The sequence below is a fragment of the Phyllopteryx taeniolatus genome, chromosome 5 (assembly GCF_024500385.1).
Source record: "Phyllopteryx taeniolatus isolate TA_2022b chromosome 5, UOR_Ptae_1.2, whole genome shotgun sequence".
Lineage (NCBI taxonomy): Eukaryota > Metazoa > Chordata > Actinopteri > Syngnathiformes > Syngnathidae > Phyllopteryx > Phyllopteryx taeniolatus.
The window spans coordinates 23418239-23444286 of record NC_084506.1 but is presented as its reverse complement, the minus strand read 5'-3'; the positions used below and the strand labels follow the sequence as shown (position 1 = coordinate 23444286).

General features: G+C 41.4%; 1 protein-coding gene and 1 long non-coding RNA gene across 4 annotated transcripts in view; one reads left to right on the top strand and one right to left on the bottom strand.

The window, feature by feature from the left end:
- The window catches only part of mgat4c (mgat4 family member C), a 142097-nt gene that overhangs the window by 71472 nt on the left and 44577 nt on the right, over window positions 1-26048 (bottom strand). The gene's annotated exons all lie outside the window — the stretch shown is intronic.
- LOC133478040 (uncharacterized) lies at window positions 1871-4646 on the top strand. Its single transcript, XR_009788546.1, has 3 exons — window positions 1871-2262; window positions 2321-2905; window positions 4088-4646. It is a non-coding gene; the product is annotated as an uncharacterized LOC133478040 (long non-coding RNA).

Here is a 26048-nt window from a genome sequence, read left to right as displayed (position 1 = left end):
GGCTGCGAGTCCGATTTGCTTGATTAGCACTAATGTGCCATCTGCCTCCCGGGGTGACTCCTCATTAGAGATGGAGGACATTAATAACAAAAGTAGAGCATCTGACTAATAGGGATTATTATACAGTACGTGTCAAAAATCTACAGGCACACCTTTGTTTACAAGTGTCTCATCTGGATATTCACAGTCAGCTTATGAGCAGTGATCAGCAGACTAATGCATGCCATGAAATGTTTTGCATATTAACCAATTGATGTTTTTTTCTTAATGCGCTGGTTTCAAACATGAACCCAGGCTTGAAACCCTACACTGACACCCTAATTTGAAACTCTAAACTTACTTTCAAAGCTTTATTTGAAATCCTAATGCTTGTTTGAAACCTGGTCTTGAAACCCTCATTTGAAACCTTAACCTTGCTTTCAAACCCTAATTGGAAATGCTAACTCTTGTTTGAAACCTTAACCCAGGCTTGAAACCCTAACCCAGCTTTGAAACTTCAATTTAAGACCCTAACCCAGGCTTCCAACCCTAACTTGAAACCCTAAACCTGGCTTCAAACCCTAATTTGAAACCCTAAACCTGACTTGAAACCCTAATTTGAAACCATAGCTCTGAGTTCAAGTCCTAATTTGAAAGTATAACCTCATTTTGAAACCCCATCTTGAAATGCTACTTTGAAACCCTAATTTCAAATCTTGACCCTTGTGTGAAACTCTAACCCAGGCTTGAAACTTTAATGTGAAAGCATTACTTAAACCCTAAACTGGGACACGATCCCTTCTGCGTCGCTGGTGAAACTTGGACTTTGGTGAAACTGTTCACCTTTCGCGGGTTTGAAAAGGCATCACAGTGTACATAAGACTTTTTCTTCTTCTTTTCCTATCGGCTTGTCCCGTTAGGGGTCACCACAGCATGTCATCCTATCTCCTGCATCCTCCTCTCGAACACCAACTGCCATCATGTCTTCAATCACGGCATCCATCAACCTTCTCTTTGGTCTTCCTCTCGCTCTTTTGCCCCTGCAGCTCCACCCTCATCATCCTTCTACCAATATACTCACTATTTCTCCTCTGGATGTGTCCAAACCATCGAAGTCTGCTCTCTCTAACTTTGTCTCCTTGGCTGTCCCTCTGATGAACTCATTTCTAATTTTATCCAACCTGGTCACTCCGAGAGCGAACCACAACATCTTCATTTCCGCCACCTCCAGCTCTGCTTCCTGTTGTCTCTTCAGTGCCACTGTCTCTAATCCGTACATCATGGCTGGCCTCACCACTGTTTTATAAACTTTGCCCTTCATCCGAGCAGAGACTCTTCTGTCAAATAAGACACCTGACACCTTCCTCCACCCGTTCCAACCTGCTTGGACCCGTTTCTCCACTTCCTTACCACACTCACCATTGCTCTTGGCTGTTGACCCCAAGTATTTAAAATCCTCCACCCTTGCTATCTCTTCTTCCTGTAGCCTCACTCTTCCTCAACCACCCCTCTCATTCATGCACATCTATTCTGTCTTACTTCGGCTAATCTTCATTCCTCCTCTTTCCAGTGTATCCCCCCATCTTTCTAACTGTTCCTCCAGCTGCTTCCTGCTTTCACTGCAGATCACAATGTCATCTGCAAACATCATGGTCCTCGGGGATTCCAGTTTAACCGCATCTGTCAGTCTTTCCATCACCACTGCAAACAGGAAGGGGCTCAGGGCTTGTGCCCCCCATCGGGCTGCATTAGTGTACATAAGACTAAGGGCCTGATTTACTATGATCCAAAATAATGGGTGCTAAAGCGCGCTTTCACTCGAACAGATTGTATGTGCTGTTGGGAAAAGATGTTAAAGTGATGGAGACCACTGTATTTAAAAGACAGTTTAGGTAAACAAATATTACAGGAAAGATATTAATCACTCTGATAACTTTAGGGAAGTCAGCAAATACACGTTTTGTTTTATTTAACTTGCCCAAGTGTGTGGCAATTGGATGTAAGTGCCCATCCTGTCATGAGCTATCCTTGTAGTTCCTGTTTTGGAGCTTGGGTGGCACTTTGTGGGGCTTTGCGCCCCTCTTGCCCTCTCTCTCTCTCTCTTTCTCTCTCTCTCTCTCTCTCTCTCTCTCTCTCCCTTCCCTGTAATCAGCACCACCTTGGCCGCGCACCTGTTTTCAATCAGCCGTCATCATCTCTGCCTGCATAAAAGCCTGTCAGATCCTGGAAGCCCTCACCAGAGTACTAATGTTCACCCGTGGTACACCGGCATCGTACTTGCACGTAAGCTAATTATTATTATTATTATTATTATGATTTCTATGTTCTTCCTCATCCCCAGTGCTCCTGCTGTGTTCCTTGCCTTGTTGACCTCTTCCACCATACCTCCAAGCCATCCACCTGCTCACGCTGCCGCATGCTCCCTGTCTTGACGACCTGTCATTACGCCTCGAATTTCCTTTTCAATAACCCGTTCACCACAAACATCTCAGACTCCGCTTGTTTCTGGGTGCAGTCACAATGATACCTTCGTATCGTGACACAGCCTGTATAATGTTGTATTTTAAAAATTGGCAAAGCACACACAAAATGCAGAGTTGATGCAGCGTTTTGTCATCGGTGATATGGCATGACTCCTTCTTGTGACCGGGTCCAAGTCAGACCTGAGATCATTGATAACTCACATTGCGCTTGCTAAATTAAACCATTTGCATAGCTGCTCCTGAACTGGCAGACGCAATCCAGGTTGCGCTGTTTTTGTACGAGCAAACCTATAGCAAATCAGGCCTAAAGTGTTTAGTGTTAGTTTGCTTGTGACTTTCAAAGGCACCTCAAAGACCGTCCACATTCTGTGTAGTGTGAACTAATTACAAATTAAGAATGTGGAGCAGAGAACTCTCGTCGATGACTCCCCACAAGTAAAAAGGTGAGCCCAATAAAAGGCAATTTACTGCTTGGCTGCTCCTGCAACCAAATACACAATATGGACAAAAGCCTCTTAATCAATTAATTCATCAATGGAGAGCTGGACCGGAGCCTGAGTTGTGCCTGAGTGTTAATTCTTCATCTTAACGAGACATTTTTAGAAACACACTTTTGGAAAAGTCACCAGCCAAGTGCCCAGGCTTACTCGCGCTGTTCCCTGCTCGAGAGGAGCCTCAGGTCAGACACGGACGCTGACCCAGGCCCTTCCAGACTGTTTTTTTTTTTTCTCTTCAGCCGTTCAATGAAACGTTAATTTGAAACCCTAACTTTGTCTTGAAATCTTAACTTCAAAACTTAACCCACTCTTGAAACCCTAAATTAAACCTCTAACCAAGGCTTAATTTTAAACCTTACTCCCTGTTTAAAACCCGAACACGGGCTTGAAATGCTGATTTAAAACTAATACTGTCTTGAAACCCCTACTTTAAACCATATCTCTGCTTTGAAACATTAACGCATCTCTGAAACCCAAAATGGTTCTAATTTAAACCCCTAACCTTAGCTTGGAATCCTAAACCCAAACCCTGTCTTGAAACCTTGTTTGAAACCCTAACCCTGTCTTCAGACGGTCAGTGTTTCAAATTACAGTTTCAAGAAACTGTTAGGGATTCAAATTACAGTTGCAAGACAGGGGGTTAGGATTTTGGGTGCACTACAAAATAGTTTAGGGGGGCTTAATATTTGTTTTAGGGGGCTAAGACGGTAAAACTTGGTCCTGGGGGAGGGCTTCAACCTAGGCCTAGCGACGCACCTGCCGAACATACAACCCTAACAGTGTTGAAACCCTAATTTCCCTAATATTAACCCTTGCTTGAAACCTTAACCCTGGCTTCATAGTAGAATTAAAAATTCACCAACAGGTGTCTTTCAGCTGTGCTCAAAGGATAATTATTTTACTTGTATTATCCATTTGTCGTTTTTTACATTTATGTGACAGTGATTGATGTTAAGTTGTTACTCAACAAAGTGTAAACCAGTTTTGGGGAAAAAAAAAGTTTGCCTACGCTGGGATTTGGTGTCCCCGAAGCGGGGCCGCGCTTTGCCGCACTCTGTGAAATGAGCTTGCAATTCCATTACACGCTGCCCGTGGCCCGTTGCAAGTGCTCACTCTTGTTTCCGTCAGCCCACAGGTGGACTCTGTGGGTGGACCGATGCTGGCCGCTGAGCCGCGAGGAAACGCAGCGGACATCCGAAGGGCAGGAAGCGCATCTAATTCAATAAACGTTTACTTTACTTTTATTTTGAAACTACACAAAGGTAACCAGTATTTTGGAGGGGATCTGTAATTTGAAATTGAGCACAAAATGCAGCTACATGTGAGGAGATGTCTGAGGAAGCAGCATGTGGCTTGATAGCAAAGGGTATTTTGGTATGTTCCAAGTAGAGCTGAAAACTGTTTAGTCATCAAATTTTCACATGGTTATTAGTGCTACTACTGCAAATGTATTATTATTATTGTTATTATTAAGAGTCTCGGAGATTAGTAGTTTTCTGTCTTCTCCACAGACAGAAGACAGATATTTTTCTTACAGTGCATTTGTTTTGTCTAATATTCACCCATTGTATTTAATTGTTTTTTCTAATATTTAATTATGTTTTGTGATTTTTGTCTATTGTAACAATGTAGTATTTGTGTAATTTAAAAAATTTTGAAGAATTGTTTTTTTCATATGAATTTTCAGTCTGATATTTTGTATTGTCTTTTATATCCATTCATTTTGGAGTATTTTCTAATATTCTTGAATTATTTTCATCTAACTTGTTTGTCTGATATTTTGTTTTTCTCATTTTTTGTGTAATATTCTAAACATATTGTAATGTGCATTTTTCATCTTGGTTTTATAAACATGTATTTTTTATTCACTGTATTGTAAGCAATTTCTGGATTTTTGTCTGGTTTGTATTTTTTTTGTACTACGTCTTTTTCTAATTGAGTGTTTTTGCATGTTTGTCTCGTATGATTTTTCTAATACTTTGTATGATTTGTACTATTTTTCATCAAATATGTTTTTACATTTTTTCATTTAATAATTTGAATTATTGTAGCACTGTGTGTATTCTATTTTTCTATCATTTACAAATATTTTTCCTTTTTATAATTCACATTTATATTGTAAAATATTTTTTTGAAATGTTTTAGTCTAATATTTTTCATTATTCTAAATTAGTGTTTTCCTAATATTTACTGTCGATTTGAAATGTCCTTTTATTAAAAAGGATGGAGATTTAAAAATGTAAAAATTTTTATCTGATTCATCCCAAAAATAATCAACAGCTTAATCGATTATTAAAATAATCGTTAATTTCAGCCCTATTCCCAATATTTGTGTATCTTTGTGCACAAGTCCATCAGTAGCAAGCACAATGTGAAATATGAGTGTTGTGTGTGTGTGTGTTTTATGGCATCCATTTAAAGATTTAAGCACTGGGGAGCTAGGGGGCTTACTGCAGTAATAATAAAAAAGAGGTATAAACACCATGGATCATTGTGATTGTCACACTTTTCATCGGCGTCATCGTTTCTTCCGGACAGTTGAAGGCGGTACGATGAGTCCACACAAATAATTGACGTTGTTGACCACAGTGGGTGACGTAAAGCCTCTTTTTCACCAATAACGTTTGGTTTGACTCCTCGGGGGCTCCGGCCCGTCTCCGGTGATTGAACGCCGCCTCGTTAATTGAGTCCTCCTCTCGGCGCCCCGCGCTCACTAACTCGTTTTGTTGTGTGTACGTGTGTCCCGTCGGCCTAATTGTGCGCAGGATATTTACAGGGGACGTCGCCGCTGAAGGGTGATGAAGCCTCCGCCGTAACTAAAATATACGGCGAGTCGCTGAGCGACACGGAGAAATATGGCTGGGGGATAAGGGGAGATTGCAGCATTATTTAATAGACAAGTCGCAATGCCGACAAGCAATCGGTTTTGAGGGGGCGTGTCACGGTGGAGGATTGGCAGGGGTCTACATGTGATAAATACATTGCGTTCCAAATGATATTTGTCTCCCATATTCCTAAATAGTCGATGCAAATGCCAGTCAGCATAATTTTCAAGTTCTCAACTGTTAGAGCATTATTGGAATGTTTTTGAACAAACCTCCCAATGGTAAAATTATTTTTTTTATTTTTAGAAAAAAAACATTCATATATTACACACAACAGAGTTCAAAGAGATTTCGTAGGTTTTAAAGAACTGAAAATATTCATATTTTCAATTTGCAGCATTAGGAGGTCATTTACTGAAATCAAAAGCTATTTCAGTCAAAAACATCTTAACAGGTCAAGTTACATTTTAACATAGGACCCCTTATTTGACAGCAGATTCACAATTCGTACAGGTATTCAACTTGTTTTTTGTTTTGTTCTTCTTTTAGAGTTTCGACTTGAATTTCTTTGCAGGATGTCAGAATAGCTTCCTAAAGCTGCTGTTTGGATGTGAACTGCCGCCCACCCTCATAGATCTTTCCCGTCCAAATAAATCTTTTGCTTGAGGATGCGCCAAAGGTTCTCAACAGGGTTAAGGTCAGGGAAGAATAGGAGCTGCAGTTCTGAGTTTCTCTCCTTTCATTCAAACTGTAGCCAATGACGCACAGGTATGCCTTGCAGCACGAGAGCATGGTGCATTGTCATGCATAAAGTATATTATACTATACTATTATATACTATTATATTATAATATTTTACAGACAGCGCTTCTTTTTGTACGATGGAGGAAAGTGGTCAGTCAGAAACTCTGGGAAACATGGATGTCATGCCAGAGAAAGACGGAAGAGCGAGGAGGGCTGATTTGTTTTTTTTTTTTTAAGTCTGACTTGACAGGCAGTGCGTGGATCCAGCTTTGCGCTTGTGTGGCCGCTTTAGAGTGCCTCGTTGTCGCAGCAAGGAAACGTCCCGCAACGACCAGGTGGCATATATTCCAGCCACTAGAGGCTTTAACGGTTATATTTTCACAACTCAATCATGTAGTTATGTGTAGGTATAAGAAAGATGATAGTAGTGGCATCCATTTTTCCTGGTTGGAGCAGTGTTACTTGATTGACAGTTGAGCAGGGCGTGGTTTCAGCGCGTGCAGGTGACACGCCCACAGCATTCGAGAGTGGAGACAACTAATGTGATATGGTTTTGGCGTTTAATTGGTTTGTGTTTGAACAGTGGTGCTTTGTTGCAGTGAAGATAAAATGAAGTGAAGATAATGGTGTGGGGGTGAGCTGCCTGAACGCTCCCAGTAGGGTGCATGTGGAGGTCACAGGAAACATCTGTCGGAGATAAGAGTGGCTACAAAGCGTTGCTGCAAACTTTATGAGAAGTGAGAAGTGTTGAGACAGCGTCTGGCACCAGCGGCAAACGGCCATCATTCTGCATAGCAACGATGACGTCAATGGACCCTGGACCAACCAGATGAAAACAACTCCACACTTCCTCTTTGAAAAATTGTATAAGTCTGGGGCAGGAACAGATAGCTTTGTTCGGACTACACTATCTCTGCTAAGGCTAAGATAGGGGTAGCTCCGGATCCAGAGTTCTGAAGTATGTATAGACTCCTCTGTCAGGAATAAATTGGTTGGCTTTTAACACGTCGTTATAATCGTAGTTCTTTCACAAAAACGAACACGCTTGGAACCTCGAGAGTTAATAGGTGATTTTAAAACACAGGTTCCTTTACAACGGATTGATTTTTCATGATTTTGAATGCTCATTTTATATATTTAGTGATTTATTTTTTTTTAACCATTCAAATTTGGCAGGGTTGTTTACAACACTCTTCTCTGTGGTGTGTCAAATTTACAAGACATACTGTATTTATTTGCACTTTACGCGGACTTAAAGTACACAGTGTTACTCTTTTCTGCCACCTCTAACTAGTGGTAAACTTCTATTTACACTTGTCGGAGCAGCACAAAGTTGGCGCGGTGAACGAGTCCATCATTGGCAGCAGCAGAGTGTAGACATGATTTTTATTTTTCACACATAATGTGTTTTTTTTCCCCCCTTCATGTTGTGGCTGCGGTTCATCAAGGAGACAAGCTGTTAAATATTCATGAGGCGTGTTGTGTTTCTTAAAATAAGGCTCATTAGCGCTCCCGGCCTCTTTTCAAGTTTCCGCCTTTCTCGTGTCACTCTCCAAAGAGCAACACTACAGCTTGTTATGCGCCTTGGCACTCAAAGTGGGTTAAGACCATCACGGTGCCTTCACATGGACAACAAGGTAGAAACACTATTTTGATATAAGTCAAAGACTAAGAACGGCTGGAAACCATGGCGTCATGAGTCTGTGATTGGTTTTGGTCCAGTTGGTGCACATGAACATCAGCTGGAAAAATGGACTCATAAATAAATAAATGGGAGAAAAAATATGAGCAGGTGACTGTGATTGTCGCAATCAGGCCCATAAGGCAAAAAAAGTTTGTCCGTGACACACAGCATCGTGTTTAACGTGAGGGAGCTTGATTGCAGTGCCTGCATGTGCTCAGCGTGATGCTGCACTATGTTTAAAAACATTTAAAAATTAAACCTGCAACCTTAGTGAGGATAAGCGGTACAGATATAAAATAAAAAATATAAAATAAAAATAGACTATAAATAAATAAAACAAAAACACAATTATAAACTAATTAGAAATACAAAACAAGAAAATAAAAATGATTGAAAAAATAAAATATTATTTAAGAAAATTTAAAAAATACAAAGAATACATACATGCATAAAAATAACCGTAATTATAAAATTAAAATATTTTTTAAAATTACAAAATAAAAGCCCCTCCTTGAGCCGTCACCTTGTCGTGGTGGGGGGGGGGGGGGGGGGGGGGGGGGGGGGTTTGTGTGTCCCAGTGATCCTAAGAGCTAAGTTGTCTGGGGCTTTATGCCCCTGGCAGGGTCACCCATGACAAACAGGTCCTAGGTGAGGGACCAGACAAAGCACGGCTCAAAGACCCCTAATGATGACGACAAACATCGGACTTGCGGCCGCATGTCTTGGACACTCGGGTGAAGAGAGGGGCGGAGCTGTCAACTGATCACCACCTGGTGGTGAGTTGGCTCCGATGGTGGGGGAAGATGCCGGTCCGACGTGGCAGGCCCAAACGTATTGTGAGGGTTGGACTCCGCCAAGGCTGCCCTTTGTCACCGATTCTGTTCATAACTTTTATGGACAGAATTTCTAGGCGCAGCCGAGGCGTAGAGGGGGTCCGGTTTGGTGGCCTCAGTATTGCATCTCTGCTTTTTGCAGATGATGTGGTTCTGTTGGCTTCATCAAGCCGTGTCCTCCAACTCTCACTGGAGCAGTTCGCAGCCGAGTGTGAAGCGGCTGGGATGAGAATCAGCACCTCCAAATCTGAGACCATGGTCCTCAGTCAGAAAAGGGTGGCATGCCCTCTCCAGGTCAGGGATGAGATCCTGCCCCAAGTGGAGGAGTTCAAGTATCTTGAGGTCTTGTTCACAAGTGAGGGAAGAATGGAACGGGAGATCGACAGGCGGATTGGTGCAGCGTCAGTGATGCGTATTGTGAGGGTTGGACTCCGCCAAGGCTTGTGTGTCCCAGTGATCCTAAGAGCTAAGTTGTCTGGGGCTTTATGCCCCTGGCAGGGTCACCCATGACAAACAGGTCCTAGGTGAGGGACCAGACAAAGCACGGCTCAAAGACCCCTAATGATGACGACAAACATCGGACTTGCGGCCGCATGTCTTGGACACTCGGGTGAAGAGAGGGGCGGAGCTGTCAACTGATCACCACCTGGTGGTGAGTTGGCTCCGATGGTGGGGGAAGATGCCGGTCCGACGTGGCAGGCCCAAACGTATTGTGAGGGTTGGACTCCGCCAAGGCTGCCCTTTGTCACCGATTCTGTTCATAACTTTTATGGACAGAATTTCTAGGCGCAGCCGAGGCGTAGAGGGGGTCCGGTTTGGTGGCCTCAGTATTGCATCTCTGCTTTTTGCAGATGATGTGGTTCTGTTGGCTTCATCAAGCCGTGTCCTCCAACTCTCACTGGAGCAGTTCGCAGCCGAGTGTGAAGCGGCTGGGATGAGAATCAGCACCTCCAAATCTGAGACCATGGTCCTCAGTCAGAAAAGGGTGGCATGCCCTCTCCAGGTCAGGGATGAGATCCTGCCCCAAGTGGAGGAGTTCAAGTATCTTGAGGTCTTGTTCACAAGTGAGGGAAGAATGGAACGGGAGATCGACAGGCGGATTGGTGCAGCGTCAGTGATGCGTATTGTGAGGGTTGGACTCCGCCAAGGCTTGTGTGTCCCAGTGATCCTAAGAGCTAAGTTGTCTGGGGCTTTATGCCCCTGGCAGGGTCACCCATGACAAACAGGTCCTAGGTGAGGGACCAGACAAAGCACGGCTCAAAGACCCCTAATGATGACGACAAACATCGGACTTGCGGCCGCATGTCTTGGACACTCGGGTGAAGAGAGGGGCGGAGCTGTCAACTGATCACCACCTGGTGGTGAGTTGGCTCCGATGGTGGGGGAAGATGCCGGTCCGACGTGGCAGGCCCAAACGTATTGTGAGGGTTGGACTCCGCCAAGGCTGCCCTTTGTCACCGATTCTGTTCATAACTTTTATGGACAGAATTTCTAGGCGCAGCCGAGGCGTAGAGGGGGTCCGGTTTGGTGGCCTCAGTATTGCATCTCTGCTTTTTGCAGATGATGTGGTTCTGTTGGCTTCATCAAGCCGTGTCCTCCAACTCTCACTGGAGCAGTTCGCAGCCGAGTGTGAAGCGGCTGGGATGAGAATCAGCACCTCCAAATCTGAGACCATGGTCCTCAGTCAGAAAAGGGTGGCATGCCCTCTCCAGGTCAGGGATGAGATCCTGCCCCAAGTGGAGGAGTTCAAGTATCTTGAGGTCTTGTTCACAAGTGAGGGAAGAATGGAACGGGAGATCGACAGGCGGATTGGTGCAGCGTCAGTGATGCGGACTTTGTATCGGTCCGTTGTGGTAAAGCTCTCGCTTTACCGGTCGATCTACGTTCCTACCCTCACCTATGGTCACGAGCTGTGGGTCGTGACCGAAAGAACAAGATCCCGGATACAAGCGGCCGAAATGAGTTTCCTCCGCAGGGTGTCCGGGCTCTCCCTTAGAGATAGGGTGAGAAGCTCGGTCATCCGGGAGGATCTCAGAGTAGAGTCGCTGCTCCTCCACATCGAGAGGAGCCAGATGAGTTGGCTGGGGCATCTGATTCGGATGCCTCCCGGACGCCTCCTCGGTGAGGTGTTCCGGGCACGTCCCATCGGGAGGAGACCCCGGGGACGACCCAAGACACGCTGGAGAGACTACGTCCTTCGGCTGGCCTGGGAACGCCTCGGGATCCCCCCGGAAGAGCTGGATGAAGTGGCTGGGGAGAGGGAAGTCTGGGCGTCCCTGCTAAAGCTACTGCCCCTGCGACCCGACCCGGATAAGCGGTGGAAAATGGATGGATGGATGGACCAAAAAAAAGATGCTTATGTATGAAAATAAAAAAACTAATTACATGACAATAATGAAAATACAAAATAAAATTAAAAAATGAACCACAAACAAATAAACATGATTTATAAAATAAAAAAATGCAGAAACAATGTTTACAAATAATATATATATATATATATGTGTGTGTATATTATTACTTTTTTGTTTTTTTTGTTTTGCCCATTGTTGTTCACAGGCGCTGTGGCAGAATGCAGGCAGAGAATGGTACTGACGCATTTCCGGGTCAAAGATATACAATATGACTAGCTCCAATTCCAAAAGACATCCCTCACTATGTTAAAATAAATGACCAGTTGCCTCAGTGCATCACTTGGAATAAGATTATCTTGCGCAAATGAAACTTTCACGATGTGTAGATGTCTGATGTAGTCCCTCTCTCTCCGAGCCTCAGTCTACACCACGCGGAACTTCAGTCAAGTCAAATTGGGTCAGTGAAACAATAAAATACATTTATCCCAACAGTGCTGCAGCTAAAAAGTTAAACGGTGGGTTGCACTTTTGCACTGATGTTTTCTTAGCGTTTATTTTAGTCTTCAAACTAACATAAGAGCCGATGACAGAAACAAAAGTTTAACATTGAGCTAAAACTTCACCAAAGCTAGCAACTTTAAATCACAATGAATTGGAACAAAATTCACATAAAGGTCTCACAGTATCACAAACACTAACCTTGTCTCATTGGTGGGTAGGTAAAGGAATCAACGTTTTATACTATTTGGTTCCATTTATTACTCTTTTTCTTGCCATCTAGGTTTACTTTCCTTTTCAAAATTCACCGGTGTCGTGTGAAGTTACTTTTCGTGCCAAAACGCTGAGTTCCAGTGCGTACTCTTCAAAATAAAAGGCTACAAGCTTACAACAGGAAGTCAAGTTAAAACTTACACATGTAAAACATTTGATGTGATAAAACAGTCCCAAATAACTATTTTAACAATGCTATATTTAACTTTTAGCTGAAACATTAATTAATGAATATTAAGTCAATTGGGTTAGTTCCACACACATTGGCTTTTAGTTCATAGGTTTGATATTGAGACTGGTTATAAAGAACGCCGAGAACCCCATTATGGACCCCGAGTCAAATGTTCATTTTAGTCTACACGCTGCGGGCTGCTAAGAAAATGGATGTTTATAATTTGGACACCCTTTATTTAAACCGTGCAAACTTGTTTTTTTTTTTTTGACCCAGCCCCCTAAGAGTCGGAATCGAGAATCGTTTGGAAGCAGAATCGAATGAGGAACCGGAATCAGGACCGGAATCAGTCAAATTCAAACAATGCCTAACCCTATGCACTATACGTTGAATGGACACAGCATTAGGTATACCTCTTGCATAATGTAATGAGATTCAATGCAATACATTCACTTTTTAAAATAATAATAATATTCTCTTTTGAGGGGTATTCATTTAACAAAATGTTTATTAAATGACCACCTCTCCGATAGTGTCAATCAAACAAAAGACTACACAGGGCAAAGTTCTCCAGCTTTTGTACGCACCCTGAAAGCCACAAAAGGAGTGTGTAAACAGCTGATATTTAATTTTTCAGTGAGATGTCATCAATGAGGAGTGAATAGATAAGTCAATTACACTCATAGTCACCTCGTAGCACCTCTCTCTAAGCTCAATAGAAGACATGGTGTCGAGGGGAAAGGAACACTTTTACACTCTCAAAAATTGACACTTAACACTTTTCACAAAAGTCAGAGAGATCTTCCAGGGACACGTTTTGTTGCCAGGCAATGCCCAGAGCACTCTTGAGTGTCCAAAAGAAAGAAATATACACTACTATTCATACGCTAACTCCTGTCATGTATTTCCAGGAATATACTGTATATTTACTGCAGATGGGGTGAAGCATTTTTTGGACTAATCTTGAAGAATGTTAGCATTGAATTATAATTTATTGTGTGTCACAGTGGAGTTTAAAACTAAAAAAAAAAAGACCAATATGGAGAAAACCCAGGGAAACTGAAAGAAATATCACTGTTTTATGATATTTTAGTGGCGCAAATCTACAGCTAGTATGTTAATGCATAGCGAATATCATGACCGTATTATTTTGTAGGATAAAAAGTAGTAAAGTCACACTAAAAAAAACATTGTAGATTATTCGAACTGTATTGAGACATTTATGGTATTGTACAGCTACATCATAAAAATACATCATTTGTGATAAGATGCATTACAATTCATATGGCGATTTTGGTGCGTGTTGTAGCAAACGACTTCCATGATGACTAACGTTCTTGTTAGCGCACAGAAGTTGTCCGTGCATGGTTCTTCGCCGCCAATCCCGAGGTACCGCTGGTATGAATCTCTTAAAACTAGCGGCGATCAGAATAGCCTAAACTAGCTAGCCGACCAGTATTCTCATCCATTAGAAGCTTACTTTTGTACTCTTGGACCCACGCAGATCTCGACATTTCGCTGCTTCAGAGAGCACTATAGTCCAGCGATGGCAGCAGATGGGTGAGTCAAAAGTCCTCTGTACATTGGACAATGGGAAGACTGGATGTCAAAAACACAATTAGCGATTAGTTGACTTCCACCCATAATAATAGGGGAACGCTAACCCCAATTACGATACAATCCAATTCACTCTAATGTGCATGCGATGCCATTTTTTGGTTGCATAAAAATGCTACCAAGGTAGGTAAAGTAAATCCCATCCAAAAAATATTAAAGCGAATAAATGTATGTAAATGCTTGGTTGCAAATTCCATCCTTCATTTTTCCACTAAAGCAGATCAAAAACAACAAAGTAGGATTTCTTATCAAAGCAGGCTGGTTTTATCTCATTAGTGCAGATGCAGTAGGAGGCTGGTGGGGGTTTGTACGGGGGTGGGCTCGTAGAGGGGAGGTGTTGCTTTCTGTTCCAAAGGGAAATGAAACAGTTTTGCCCTTATTTGCTTTGTTATTTAGCTGGAAGAACTAAAATTAATGACTCACACTCTATTCATTACCGTTGCCGTAAACACATTAGTCCAATGAATCGTCTCCGAGCACACCTGGCCTTATCTCCGCTGGAGAAGGAGGCAGGCAGGCTGGCTGGCTCGCATCCTGCCAGCGTGCTACAGACATATTGACGAAAAGGCGGTGCGACTTGATGGGATGCGGTACCTGCCGCCTCGCCGGGCCCACATAGTTGCCTCCCGGGAAGCCATAATGCATGAGATCTGTCAGTGTCAATTTCCAGCCTAATCTCGCCGCCGCCAAGGCCGCGTTCGCTCGCGTTCAACACACAACACGAAGCAGCGGGAATTTCACCTGCGATAAGACAATCAGCAATCAGCGCACGTTCGTTGGCGACGTCCAGGTGGCACAACAACGCCGTGCGGGGAAGGTCGAGGCGAGCGGCTGCCTCCCGATGACTTCGAGATACTGCATATACTATGATGTGAATTCACAACACTGAGGACTAGGCCGTACAATAGGAAAAGCTTCTTATGATTCAATACGATAAGTTTCTAATTATGATATGATTACAATATGATTCCAATAAAAATACAACAAGATTCATTCAATAGCGATGCAAAATAATAACATTTCAGTTCCGATGACATATGATTACCTCGAATTATGATACAATACGATTCCCTTTGCTTACAATATGATTCACCCCAAATACAGTGCATTTTGGTACGATAGTCCACTCCAATTTTGATACGATATGACGCAACAAAATTAATTTCAATTATAACACAATATACTCCAATTATGATCCAATGCAATACAACACAATTCACTCCGATTCTGATATGCTATGATACTACACAATTTACTACAATTACGATATAATTATCTCCAATACAATGTAATAGAATTCACTCCAATCGTGATAAGATGTGATACAATATTATACAATACAAATCAAATCCAATTAAAATAGCATATGATGCAATACAAGTGACTCCAAATTATCACTCCAATTATGACATACAATACGATTAAATCCAATTACCATCTGATACGATATGATACGACGCTCTCCAAATACAATATATGAGTCCCTCTAATAACGATACGATACAATATGATGTGATACATTTCAGACACGACACAGTTACTGTGTGATACATCACGATACAATAACATTCTCTCCAGTTACAATAAAATCTAATTCACTCCAATTGATAAGATATGATTCTATCAGATTACAATGTGATATACATTGCGATACTATCAAATTATAATGTGACACATTTCAATACGATATGATTTATTACAATTATGATACGATACGATTCTTTCAAATTACGATACGAGATGATTCACTACAACTATGATATGTGATTAAATCAGCGCGGCACGGTAGACAACTGGTTAGAGCGTCAATCCCCGGTCCTCAGAACTGTGAGGCGTTTGCATGTTCTCCCCGTGCCTGCGTGGGTTTTCTTCTGGCACTCAGGTTTACTCCCACATCCCAAAAACATGCATGCTAGGTTAATTGACAACTCTAAATTGCCCGTAGGTGTGAATGTGAGTGCGAATGGTTGTTTATTTGTATGTGCCCTGCGATTGGCTGGCAACCAGTTCAGGGTTTACCCCGCCTCCTGCCCGATGATAGCTGGGATAGGCTCCAGTACGCCCGCGACCCTAGTGAGGAGAAGCGGCTCAGAAAATGGATGGATGGATGGATGGATGGATGATGATTAAATCAAATTACGAGGCGATGCAATACAATTCATTCGAATTACATTTTAATGTGATGTGATATGATATGACACGTTACAATACGATTCAGTCCAATTCCAGTGTGATTCACTCCAACTATGATACAACAATACAACACAATATGATTCACTCTACTTACAATAAAATGCAATATGATGCTTCGTGAGCTGATACGATACAATTCACTCCAATTACGATGTGCTATATGAGCATACAATGCACTCCAATTAGTGGAAGTGAATCTGGTATTACATTTATTCCATAAAAATGTAACAAAGTGACATCATTCTTCGAGTTTGTCATGTACTGTACGTGACAACCGTTCAATTGCACCATGCGCTGAGATCACACTGATGACATGCCACAATTGTTGAACTCCACTTTTATCGATGACACGATACAGTATGATACAGTACAATACGATCGTCTCCACGTCGTATAAACTAAATTTCAATTTTGATACGATATAGTTAGCTTCAATTATGATTCAATAACGTGATTCAATTCAGTCCAGTTATGATAAGATGCGATATGCTACACTGCAATAGCTATTAAATCACAATAGGATTCGCTCCAATTGCGATGCAATACAATAGGATGATACGTCACGCTGACAGCCAGCCTGATGTCCACTTTTATCACCGTCGTCAACCTTTATGGCCCCATTCCGAATCCGAGGTAGAATAAATAACAGCTTACACATTTATGTCATCTTGGAATTAATTCGCGCTCAAGAAACTCCAAGACGTCATAAAAATGTCGTGATTGCCTGCCGTCGTCTTTAAGTGGCGAGCTAACGAGCGTCAGCACACGACGTGAGACATCATGCCTCATTCAAAGTTGTCGGGGGAGGAATTATCATACTGGGGCCAGCCATGACTTCAAGCCAGAGAAAAGATGTTGAATTCAAAGAGCTTGAAAAAAAGAGGAAAAAAAAGAAGAAAAAGCCTTTTCCTAGAGAGCTCAGCAGGTTCCTTAGAGACAACCTGCTAAAAAGGTAAAGAGGAGCATTCTGCACATTTCAAGAAATCTTTTATGATGCGTTGGGAGAAAAAATTGGGGAAAAAAATCTATAAAACAGCAAAGCATTTGTTTTCCTCTTAGAGCTTTACCTTTCTTTGCCACTTACGAAAAAGAAAATTGTTTTCTGACACAATGACTTTTCCCAGTCACTGATGGTGTAGTGGTACATTCGCCTGACTTCGGTGTGGGCAGCGTGTTTCAGTTCCCACTCAGTGATGTTTGAATGTGAATGCAAATGGTTGTCTGTGTCTATATGTATCCTGCAACTGGCTGGTGACCAGTTCAGGGTGTAGTCCACCTCTGGCCCGAAGTCAGCTGGGATAGGCTGCGGCATCCCATGACCCTAAACAGGGTAAGCGGTATTTTGCCACTCAGCTGAAGTTGAATAGCACTGAGGTTGTACAATTTGGTAATGTACTGAAAATATCAGGGGCTAAAGCATGGATCAAAGCACGTTTTGCTGTTTTTTTTTTTTGCAACATGAAGATAATTTCGTGTTCCCATTAAGATTCAATTTCTAATCTAATTAAGATTCAATTTCTAATCTGGTGCACATCTAAATTGTCTTTGATATGTACAAAACCTCCTAAATTGTAAAAAAAAATACAAAAGACTAAATTGTATTTGATGTTTAAAAAATGTTAATTGAAGAGTCAGTTGTCTTTAATGTTTACTTAAGGTACATATCAGAATCAGAATCATCTTTATTTGCCAACTGTGTCCAAAAAAACACACAAGGAATTTGTCTCCGGTAATTGGAGCCGCTCTAGTACGACAACAGACAGTCAATTGACAGAGAACACTTTTGAGACATAAAGACATTGAGAAAAACAGTCACTGAGCAATAAAGGGTTGCTAGTTATCTGGTAATGCCGGTAAATGATTATTTTTTTAATTTTTTTTTTTTTTTGACAATTGTGCAAAAAGATGCAGAGTCCTCTAGCACTTAGAGCAGTTCGAATGACTAATATTGCAATAGTCCGGTGCAAGGACTATTGTGCAAAGGGTGCCGAGACTTCAAGCGAGTCGTGCGAGGTACCAATATGTACCTATATGTTGAGGTACCAACCAATACTAAATAGCGTTTTCATGTCACAAAAACTTGGAAGACTAAATTCTCTTATGTTTACAAAAAAATGACTTTTAAGACACTAATTGACACTGAAGTGTTTACAAAACATGTTAGGTTCATTCAAAATTGTCTTTGATATTAACAAAAGGCTCAAATTGTCTTTGATGTTTACAAAACAGTTTAGTCAAAGACTAAACGGTCTTTGATGTTTTCCAAAACGCACACATTAGGTTAATTGAAGACTAAATGGTCTCTGGTCTTTTAGGATAATTAAGACTCTAAATTGTCTTTGATGTTTACAAAACATTCATTGACAACTAGAAATTTTCTTTGATGAGTCATTGAAGGCTGTATAATGTTTCCAAAAACACGACTTTGCTAAAGACTAAATGTGTAATAATTGTGCTCCTTATTTGTTGCGTGGATAGTCGATGTGATGGTATCTCATTTGTTGACGTGTATTTGACATTTAACTTGCTGCCTTCTTGGCCAGTTCACCATTGCGAATGAGATGTTCTGTTTCAACTGTTCTTTTACCTGGTTAAATAACGGTTAAATAAAAGTCTTTGATGTTTATTAATGAACACTTTATGTTCATTAAAGACTCAAAATTGCCTTTGATGTTTAGGAAACACTTACATTAGCTCCATGAAGGCTGTCTTTGTTTCGTATTATTAATATCGAACATGGAAATGAAATAGGCTGCAACTTAATTTGTCTCTTCTCCAAAAAATACATTTGAAAACAACAAGATTTTAAACAAAAACAAATAAAAAGCATAATCATACATATTCAAGAGGCTGTCTTTGTTTCACACTTGAAGCCAAACATGATTGGTTCTCTCTTTTCAAGTGTTTATCTGCGAGCTAATAAGAAAACTTGCTGTTAGCTTCTGTGTGTATTCGCCTTTCCACAATAAATGTGTAAATGTTCAAATTGGATTACGTGGTGGGGAAATTGTTCCCTCGCTGCGCACACCGGGAAGAAATTACCATCACAAAGAGCAGAACAATAGCACCGCACGCCTCCCGCTAGCACCCGCTCATTTCCTGTTCGCCCTCTACTGAAGACAATGTGACGCACTTCATCATAAATACGACTATGAAATTCTGTTTTATTTGCATTGGATGGCAGACATGTTTTTGCATTTGTTTGATTTGCGACAGGTAGAGCAGTAAACAAGTGGTTTGAATGTCTGTCTCACAATTTTGAGGTTAAGGTTCCAATCTCAGCTCCTGCTTTCCTGTGTGGAATGTGCTTATACTCCCCATGCTCTGGCTTTGTCCCTCATTCCCAAATCAAAACATGTTAAGTTCAATCAAGACTCAAAATTCCCCATAGGAGAGAATGTGAGTGAATGGTTGTTTATATGTGTGTACAGTGGAACCTTGATAAAACGGACTCCGATAGAACGGATATTGGATAAATCAGACCAACAGGACTGAACAATGTGTCCAAAAATAGTTTCCATTTGTCACTTAAAATACCATTGATAAAGTCTGTTGGTTCCAGAATTGGCCGCTGTTGCTTACTAGTACTGTGGTACAAGGCAAGCAGAGAATGGGAGTGAGGTATTTCCGGGTCACAGATATACAGTATGACTGGATGTGTCTCCTGTGCCTATGTGGCGGCCATGTTGAATGTGGGGCATTGAAGGGGTGGTCATGTCATGATGGTTATATCTATTATGCTGCAGAGCGCAGCGGAGACAGAGAGAGCAGCATGGCGGTAGTGTTAACGCTGAGAAATACAAAACAAGTCTCTGAAGTCTGGAACATGCTATTTTTGGAACAAGCCGTTCTGCTTTGGCAATGGATTTGGAACTAGGAAACACACTAATTCCTCGCGGCTCATGAAAGGGACTCGTCTATGATGACTACTGTACCTCAACGATGTCACCATGACCAAGCACGTGACCAGGCGTGGTAAGTTTGGCTAAAATGTGAAACTTTAAAGCATTTTCAAGCTTTTTATATATATTCTTTTACAATAACTTTGTTGTGTACTGGGGGTTTCAGGCCACGAAAAGAATACTACAAAACAATAATTTTGTACTGTACAGTAATACGGGTGCATATGCCCCCCCCTATTAGTCCGTTCGGTTCGAGGTTCCACTGTATGTTTTTGTTTTTTTAATATGTGCCCTGAAATTGACTGGCAATCAGTTTATCATTTTTCTAAATGTGCTTTGAAATGGACTGGTGACCAGACCATAATTTGGATGGATGTTTACAAAGTCATTGATGATGCTTAAATTGTAATTGATGTTTACAAAAAAAAACGTGATTGAGGATTCAAAATTGTCTTTGATGTTTAGAAAAAAAACCATCAAATCTGTCTTTAGACTCTAAACTTCTTTGCTGTTTACAACTAATTTGAGTCAGGTTCATTGTGGTCTTTAACCCTTTTAGCACCATAATAATAGATATATTTATTAGTTTCACAGCTTTTAGGGGCAGTTTGAATTGATTAAAATTGCACGAAGTAGCGAGGAGTTACGATAATTTGAAATACACATGCGGCACAGTGTCACTGGAGATCCCCGTCGTTTTAAAAGGGTTAACAGCGCAGACAAAGAAATGATGCGTACTTGCTGCCGCTGATTATTTATCTCCGCACTCGAACCATGTCAACTTGGGCAAACATGCATTCGAGCTTGTTGCGCTAACCCGATAGCATCTTTTTATCTGTGTGTGCGTGCCTACACGCGTGCCGATCCCGGATTAATCAGCGTAATGTAACGCGGACGCCTGTAGCGCGCAACAGTAATCTTCGCGTATTAAATAAATGTTCCACGTGTACTCTGGCAGCCTGCAGGAAGACGAGTCACCAAAGTGGACGGGAAAAGAAGCCATGCGAACTAAAATGGCCGCAAGAGTGGAAAACAACACCATCACAAAGCGTTTTTGAAATTGTCGTCAGTTAACAAAAAATATGCACGGTAGCTTCACTTATTTTCTTCTCCAATACAAAAACACACATTAAATTCATAAGGGTTATCAAAGACTGGAAAATGTCTTTGTTGTTTCCATAACATGTATGAGGCTCATGTAAGATTCTGAATTGTCTTTGGTGTTGACAAAAATCATGTTTTGCTTCATTTAAGATTAAATCCTCTGATGATTGCAAAAAAAAACTTTTGTTTGGTAAAAACTTGTATTTGTTTTGTTGAAGACTAAATTGTCTTCGATGTCTACAAAATAAATGACATTAGGTTCATAGAAGGCTAAAATGTATTTGATGTTTACAAAAACAAGTATGTTAGATTCATTAAAGACCAAAAATTGCCTTTGATGTTTAGAAAAACGTACATTAGGTTCATTCTAGCCTCTTAACTGTCTGGTGCTTACAGAGACGGAGGTTCGGTTCATTAAAAACTCAAAATTGTCTTTAATCTTTATAAAAACCTATGTTAGCATGAGCTTCATTCAAGACCCGAGCAGCCTCAGATCACACAATGTGAATTAGCGGTGACACACACAATCCTAAAAGCATTTAGCATATAAAAAATAGGGATTAATTCCATGTCATGCTGAGTTAAAGAGCCTGTAAAGAGCAGAGCATCATCTGCACAAAAACAACCGACTGCACCTTTAGGAACTAAAAAAGTGGGGAAAGCAGATCTGCTGTGCTGACCCAACCTGACCCACTTCTGGCTGATTTATGCTTTACGGGCCCTTGGCAGACACAGCTTTGTTCTGCCGGGGTCATAAATCTCAGGCTCCTTAGCGTCCATCAGCTGACCAGACGGACCCCCACCTCTCCCCTCATACCTCCACATCACCTACACTTCTTCTCAGGGATCACCTGAGCCACATCGCAAGCACTTCATCAGTCTGAGCAGACATTGGCGGCAAACGGAGCCAAGTAGGTGGACATGCGGTTTAGTCATTTGTAAACATTCCCTTGGGGAGCTTTTTTTATTTAAAAAAAAAAAAACATGCTAGGTTCATTGAAGATACCATTTTATTTGGTTTTACAAAAACATCTTAGGTTGATTGAAAACTAAATTGCCTCATATTTTTCAAAACATAGGTTGATTGAAGAATAAATAGTTTTTGGTATTTAAAAACATGTAGGTTAGGTTCATTAGGTGATGTATACAAAAAACATCTGTCAGGTTCACTGAAGACTACATTGTCTTTGATATTTACAAAATAGTTATGTTAGTGTCATCAAAGAGTAAAATGTCTTTGATATTGACAAAAGCACACAGGTTAGGTTTGTAGAAAGTTCGAAATTGTCTTTTTTTTCCATTTACAAATGTGTGATTGTAAGCTTAATTGCAAACTAAATTGTTTTTGATATTTTCAAAGTACGATGTTAAAAAAAACGCACCTAACTAAATTGTTTACAAAAACGTGTGTTAAGTTCATTGAAGACGAAAATTGTCTTTGATATTTATGATAACATGCACGTTGTGTTCATTGAAGACTCCAAATTGTGTTTGAGGTGCACAAAAATGTTAGGTTAATTTAAAAACAAAATGCTCTGTGAGTTTTACAAAAACACATACATTAAGTCTCTTTCGAAAGAAAACAGTTTTAATGTGTACTAAAACACTTTAAATTTGGTATTCATGAAAACCTGCATTTAGGTTAACTGAATAATAATACATTACACCTACATAGCGCTGTACTAGGCACTCAAAGACGCTTTACACTTTCATGCATCATTCACCAGTCACAGGTGGTAATCTACTTGTGTAGCCCCAGCTGCCCCGGGGCAGTGTGACGACAGCGTGGCTGACATTCTGCGCCTGGCGCCCTTGCCACCACCACCAAACATTCAAACACTTTCATTTGTAGGCAATGTGGGTTACGTGTCTTGGCCAAGGACACAACGACAACATGTGATTGGGTGGTGATATGAATCGGCAACCCTCTGGTTGCAGGGCATTCGCTTACCCTCTGCACTACACCACATTAGGTTCATTGATTCAATAGTTTTGTGTTCACTAAAAACATAATACATTAGCGTCACTGAAGACTAAATTGTCTTTGATGTCTTCATATATGTGACGTTAGCTTCGTAGAGGACCCTAAATTGCCTTTGAGCTGTACAAAAACGTAAGATTTTCCCAAAACACAGGTTTATAAAACAATTAAATTGTCTTTGTTTTCAAAAACCTCATTGAAGACGAAATTGTCTTTGATGTTTACCGAAACAAGCACTTAATTGTGTTTTTTTTAAAAAAATGCCGTTCCATTGAATTCATGTGTCGCCACGCTATGATGTCGTGCTATCACCATCCCACCTATGGAGACATCACCAAAAAAAACCATCCCTAACTGGATTGGAGCGGAGCGCTTGATGGAAATCCAAAGGATCACCCAATGAACAACAGAAGCTCCCCCAAGCCTCTACTTGGCACATGGTGATGAGAGGTGTCAAGGCCAAGCTAATTACCATAGATTTACGGGTGAAAGACAGAAGCGGGACATGCCTCCATAATTCATGAGCGCCATTGATGTGGCGACGGCGTGCAGATGCCCACCAGAGGACAGCGGAGTTGTGGTTTGGAGAGATGGAACGTGGGACATTAGCTCGTCATCTTTACCATTTATTGATCGAGGCGATGTGGCGGCAGCTTCCCTACCTAGAAAGTAGGGTTGCAAGGAAGGATGCTTAAACGGAAGTGACAGGCCGACTAACGTGTTTGTACATTTGTTAACGGCATGAAAAACATTTGTTTCAATGCGAATAAATGTGCTTTGGAGGTTTTTGTGGACAACGTTATCGAGTTACTGAAGCTCAACGACTAACGGTTCCTCAGTATAGTTTTAAAAGAGCACTGGTTGCACAAAGTCCTACACCGATAGGGTCGTTTTTAGCTGATTCATTGGAGAAAACTACAGACAAAACGGTGGAATATCTTCACTGTTTGCAAAAAAATATATATACATTAGCGTCATTAAAGACAATCCATCCATCCATCCATTTTCTACACCGCTTATCCTCACTTGGGTCGCGGGTATGCTGGAGTCAATCCCAACTAACTGCGGGCAGGAAGCGGGGTACACCCTGAACTGTTCGCCAGCCGATCGCAGGGCACATACAAAACAAACAACCATGCACACTCACATTCATACCTACGGACAACTTAGCGTCTTCAATTAACCTACCACGCATGTGGGAGGAAACCGGAATGCCCGGAGAAAACCCATGCAGGCACGGGGAGAACATGCAAACTCCACACAGGTGACACCGGATTTGAACTCAGAACTGTGAGGTGGACGTGCTAACCAGTCGGCTACCGTGCCGCCCCATTGAAGACTAGATTGTCCTTATTTTCAAAAACATGTACAACCCCAATTCCAATGAAGTTGGCACGTTGTGTTAAACATGAATAAAAGCAGAATATGTAATTGAATACACAACAAAGAAAGAGATATTTAATGTTCAAACTGATAAACTTTTTTTTTTTTTTTAGCAAATAATCATGAACTTAGAATTTTATGGCTGCAACACGTTCCAAAAAAGCTGGGACAGGGTCATGTTTACCACTGTGTTACATCACCTTTTCTTTGAACAACATTCAATAAACGTTCAGGAACTGAGGACACTAATTGTTGAAGCTTTGTAGGTGGAATTCCCATTCTTGCTTGATGTACAGCTTCAGCTGTTCAACAGTCCGGGGTCTCCGTTGTCGTATTTTACGCTTCATAATGCGCCACACATGGGAGACAAGTCTGGACTGGAGGCAGGCCAGTCTAGTACCCGCACTCTTTTACTACAAAGCCACACTGTTGTAACACATGCAGAATGTGGTTTGGCATTGTCTTGCTGAAATAAGGAGGGGCGTCCATGAAAAAGACGTTGCTTGGATGGCAGCATGTTTCTCCAAAACCTGTATGTAGCTTTCAGCATTAATGGTGCCTTCACAGATGTGTAAGTTACCCATGCCATTGGCACTAACACGTGCCCCATACCATCACAGATGCTGGCCTTTGAACTTTGTGTCCATAACAGTCCGGATGGTTCTTTTCGTCTTTGGCCCGGAGGACACGACATCCACAATTTCCAAAAACAATTTGAAATGTGGACTCGTCGGACCACGGAACACTTTTCCACTTTGCATTGGTCCGTCTTAGATGAGCTCGGGCCCAGAGAAGCCGGTGGCGTTTCTGGGTGTTGTTGATAAATGGCTTTTGCTTTGCATAGTAGAGTTTCAAGTTGCATTTAAGGATGTAGCGCCGAACTGTATTTACTGACATTGGTTTTCTGAAGTGTTCCTGAGCCCATGTGGTGATATCCTTTACACATTGATGTCGGTTTCTGATGCAGTGCCGCCTGAGGGATCGAAGGTCACGGGCATTCAATGTTGGTTTTGGCCTTGCCGCTTACATGCAGTGATTTCTCCAGATTCTCTGAACCTTTTGATGATATTATGGACCGTAGATGATGAAATCCCTAAATTCCTTGCAATTGTACGTTGAGGAACATTGTCCTTAAACTGTTCGACTATTTTCTCACGCACTTGTTCACAAAGTGGTGAACCTCGCCCCATCTTTGCTTGTGAATGACTGAGCAATTCAGGGAAGCTCCTTTTATACCAGGTCATGGCACCCACCTGTTCCCAATTAGCCTGATCACCTGTGGGATGTTCCAAACAGGTGTTTGATGAGCATTCCTCAACTTTCTCAGTCTTTTTTCCCATCTTTTGTGGAACATCTTGCAGCCATAAAATTCTAAGTTAATGATTATTTGCTAAAAACAATAAAGTTTATCAGTTTGAACATTAAATGCCTTGTCTTTGTAGTGTATTCATTGAAATATAGGTTGAACATGATTTGCAAATCATTGTATTCTGTTTTTATTTATGTTCAACACATCATCCCAACTT